A 5,324-nucleotide genomic window follows, 5' to 3' on the forward strand; every position below is an offset into this window, starting at 1 on the left:
CGTAGCATAAATAGGGAGGAAAAAAAATTAATTTGTCAAAAAATGTCCAAAACGGTCAAAAATTAACATCAAACACAAGTGTCAACTGAAATCATGTCTATGACTCTCAGGTATCACAATAGCATGTAATAAAAATATTTAATAATTAGTATTATCCCCCAAAAATTGAGTTAAATTTTTTTTAATATATTTTTCATTTTTTCCATTTTTTTCTTGTTTATCGGACGATTTCCATGAAACTTATACACCTGACGGCACGTAAGACTATCTGTAAGGGTGCCAATTTTGGAGGAAATTGGTTGATGTCAACCTCAGCCACAGATGGCAGCACCTTAAACTTTATTTTTTACTTATTGATTTTCAAGTAATATAAAGGTTCTTATAACTCTTTAATTTTTTATTCAATTTACATGAAACTTACACCTTATATGTAGAGTTTAGGTTTCTACAATCTGGTTTGAACTTTTTTTTTCCTAAGTTCATTTATTGATTTTATAATAGTTATAAACCATGATATATTTGCATAATTTTTTTATGGAACTTTGACTATTTGTATTAGTACAAATAAACATATTTTTGGAAAATCTGCTGAATTAGATCCTTTATTATATTGTGACGATAATCTCTTTCAAGAGAGATTGAGCCTGCTCTTCCCTACCTAAAGTTACGTCCAGTCTACAAGTATAAGATGCTACATTCAAGACACGTCCACCAGTAGCACAAAACGTTTTGACCAGGAGGCAAAACGTACCCTAAACCCCCAACTCCACACACCCTCCACGCCGGCTCGTCATCAACCAGCCAACTACCCATCCCAGCCTGCCTGCTCCTGATTGGTGACTCGCCGACCCACACCTGCACACTGAAGGAGGATGACGATTGGGCCAATGTCGAACAACTAGTGATTCCCACCAGCCTACGGCCCGATATTCTACACCTGGCCCACGGACCTCTTTCTCACTTATGGTTTTAACAAAACCTACCACGGAATCAGACAAGACTACTACTGGCCAGGTATGGTAAAAGATGTTAAAAAGTACGTACAACAGTGTCATACATGTCAGATGGCAGGTAAACCTAACATCTCTATTCCCCAGGCTCCACTAAAACCCATCCACGTGCTTGCGGAACCTTTCCACAGACTCATCATAGACTGTGTTGGTCCTTTACCCCGGACCAGTTCTGGCAACGCCTATATATTAACTATCATGTGTCCTACCACCAGATTCCCCATAGCAGTTCCAGTAAAGAACATTACGGCTGCTACTGTGGTGAAACACCTATTGAAGATCTTCACCCAGTATGGATTTCCAAGAGAGGTTCAAAGTGACTGTGGCACCAACTTCACCAGTGATCTCTTCAAGGAGACACTGGAAGAGTTCAACATCACACAGGTACTGTCCAGCCCCTATCATCCTGCTTCACAGGGTTCTCTTGAACGTAGTCATCAGACTATTAAAGCACTCCTAAAGAAATTCTGCAAATACACCTTGAAGGACTGGGATAAACAACTTGACCTCATTATGTGCATTTTCAGAAGTCTCCCCAATGAGTCTCTAGGAGCGTCTCCTTATGAGATGCTCTACGGACATAAGTGCCGTACTCCTCTCAAAGCTTTTAAGGACTCTCTACGTAATGCCACCTTCAGTGACCCTCAGAATGTGCCCCAGTTTCTTCAAAACTTAAAACACATTCTAGAGAGAGTACGTAAATTTGCTAATGACAATCTATTGAAAGCCCAGGAGAGGATGAAGACTCATTTTGACCAAAGCAGCAAATTAAGGAAATTTAAAACAGGAGACTTCGTGTTGGCATATTTTCCTATCCCAGGTTCTCCATTGCAAAACAAGTTTTCAGGACCTTACCGCATCAAGGAGTGCAGAAACAACCACAACTACGTTCTTGAGACTCCAGATAGGCGGCGGAAGACCCAGTTGTGCCACGTCAACCTCCTGAAGCAGTATCAAGGTACTCCCCCCACTGTGTTGGTATCATTATCCACATTTAAAAGTCCATACCTCCACAGTGAGACCTTCCCTGCTTCTCTCGAAAGCACTAACACTGAGTCGGTGCTTTCCAACTCGGAAATCCTTACTAATCTTCATACCTATTTGCAGGACAGTAATAGTGCATCTCTCATCAGAATCTTCAAGGAACACCAGAAGTTGTTCAGCGATAATCCACAGGAGTGTAATGTGGTTCAGCACGACATCCAACTACTCCCCGACACCCGGCCGATTCGTCAACCTTTCTACCGAATCAGCCCGAGTAAGAAGGAAGTCATGCATGCTGAGGTACAGCACCTCCTGGATCATGGGCTGGCCACCCCTTGTGAGTCCCCTTGGGCCTCACCCTGCATCTTGGTTCTGAAACCGCATGGTAAGGTGAGGTTATGTACCGACTATCGGAAATTGAATCTTGTGACTGTCAAGGATGTGTACCCATTACCTAGAATAGATGACAACCTTGACGCCATTGGTAATGCGCGGTACCTATCGAAGCTGGACTTACTAAAAGGATATTACCAGGTATGTTTGACGGAGCGAGCTAAGGAAATATCTGCCTTTACCACTCCTTTTGGCCTTTACAGATATGAACGCCTTCCATTTGGACTATGTAATGCCCCGGCCACCTTTCAGCGAGCTGTCAACTGCGTCATCCAGGGCTTAGATGATACCTACGCCTACTTGGATGATATCGTTGTGGCAACCAACACCTGGAGCGAACATCTGCTCCAGCTGCAACGATTGTTTGCCAAGCTCCTGACAGCCGGCCTCACCATCAACTTGGGCAAGTCCACCTTTGCCAAAGGTAAAGTGCGTTATCTTGGTCATGAGATAGGGAGTGGCAGCCTAGCTCCGTTAAACATACATACCCAAGCCATCCAGCATTGCCCACAGCCTACCACCAGGAAGCAGCTCCTGCGCTTCCTTGGTCTTGCCTCCTATTACCGTAGGTTTGTGAAGAACTTTAGTACGGTGGCGACACCATTGATCACTTTAACCAGCCCCAAGCAACGGTATCATTGGACCATTCAGCAAACCATTGCTTTTGAACAACTTAAATTCCTGCTCTGTTCTAATCCTATTCTCGCCTCGCCAGATATCACGAAGCCTTTCATCCTCCATGTTGACGCCAGTGGTACCGGCATCGGGGGTGTCCTGATGCAACAACGAGGCGAGGAGGTTCTACCTGTTAGCTACTACAGCTACAAGTTAAAACCTCACCAAAAGAACTACAGCACTATCGAAAAGGAGCTCCTCTCCATCGTCCTGAACTTGCAGCACTTCAAACCGTACCTGCAAGGTACTCGGTCTACCACCATCTACTCGGACCACAATCCCCTACGCTTCCGGCAGCAAGCCCAATTCAACAATCAACGGCTTCTACGATGGGCTTTAAATCTGCAGAATTTCAACCTGGAGATCTTCTACATCAAGGGTTCTGACATCATAGCAGACGCCCTCTCCAGAGTCTATGAGGTAGAGACAGCTCCACCTACCACTCTACCACCTGAAGATGTAACTTCACCCAGAACCGCAGGCTTCGGGGGAGAGTTGTGACGATAATCTCTTTCAAGAGAGATTGAGCCTGCTCTTCCCTACCTAAAGTTACGTCCAGTCTACAAGTATAAGATGCTACATTCAAGATACGTCCACCAGTAGCACAAAACGTTTTGACCAGGAGGCAAAACGTACCCTAAACCCCCCAACTCCACACACCCTCCACGCCGGCTCGTCATCAACCAGCCAACTACCCATCGCAGCCTGCCTGCTCCTGATTGGTGACTCGCCGACTGCACACCTGCACACTGCACCTCAGCACCATCTACCTGAGTCGAAGTTTGAGCTTGGACCAGCCATTAACTTTAGAATATTCTTTGTGCTCTAAGAGTTGACATCTCTCTCTGGCATACTAAGCTCTCTGGCTTTTGTATACTAAGGGAGGTCTCAGCCATAGCCAATATTCTCAGCACCATTTTACCATTTACTATTTTGTCTCACATTGTTTTTGCATTTATCTTTGTTATTTAATTGCACTATTCATTTCCCCGAGATTTGTCTTTATTTTCATTTATGTTTAAAATAAATATTAAAGTTTCATTGTTCATACTTTGTGTTTTACGTGTTCCTCCCTCTCACTTACCACAGACAACAGGCAAGCAGTCTATCTTTTTTTGTAAGTGTGACCAGGCATTGACACCTGCCATTGGAGGACTGCCGAACATCAACACTCCAACACTTTCCCGTCACAATATGCTATTGTGATAGAAGAGTGTCACAGAAATGATTTCATTTGAAACTCGTGGTTGTAATTTCGACTTGAAAATGTGTAAAATTCGTTGAAAAAAAAAAATCTCCCTTTCTATTTAGGCTGCAATACTGAAACTTGGAACAATTGCAGCCCTTTTTATATACACAACTAGTAAAAAAAGATTGGCTGACATTGAACAACTTATAAGAAACGAAGTTATGCCCCTCCTTAAGTTATATACGGGTTTTTGGGCACCGTCTTGGAAGGTTTAGGAGATAACACTAAGATTTACTTAACATTTTCATAGTATTTTCTAAATAAAAAGGTGTATACACACACACACACACACACACACACACACACACATTCAAAATAAACACAATGCACTAACACCCTTGTGAAGATATTTTAAAATATCTTTAGAAAATATTTCATATTGTCGGGGTTAGGAAGCTGTTCGCTTTCTTGAGGGCTGCCTTGGGCCTATAGGGCCACCTAGGCCTGCGGTTGATGGACCTGTCACAGGAGGCAGCCCACAACAGCTTAATTAGTTGCGGGTACCTGTTTCCTGCTACTGTACAGGTGCATCAGGTGCAAGGAAAATAGGAAACGTTGCTCAGATGTCTCGTCCCGTCCAGAACCCATTGATTAATGTTGCACAACCCACACGCGCACGCACACATACGCACGCATATGTAAACACACGCACGCAAGTGCAAACACGCACACACACACATGCACACATACACATATATAAGCATGCATGCACAAACATATACGTGCATGCACAAACATATACATGCATGCATACACATATACAAGCATGCATACACATATACAAGCATGCATACACAAACATATACATGCACGCATACACAAACATATACATGCATGCATACACCAACATATACATGCATGCATACACAAACATATACATGCACGCATACACAAACATATACATGCATGCATACACCAACATATACATGCATGCATACACAAACATATACATGCACGCATACACAAACATATACATGCACGCATACACAAACATATACATGCATGCATACACC

The sequence above is a fragment of the Procambarus clarkii genome, chromosome 25 (assembly GCF_040958095.1).
Source record: "Procambarus clarkii isolate CNS0578487 chromosome 25, FALCON_Pclarkii_2.0, whole genome shotgun sequence".
Lineage (NCBI taxonomy): Eukaryota > Metazoa > Arthropoda > Malacostraca > Decapoda > Cambaridae > Procambarus > Procambarus clarkii.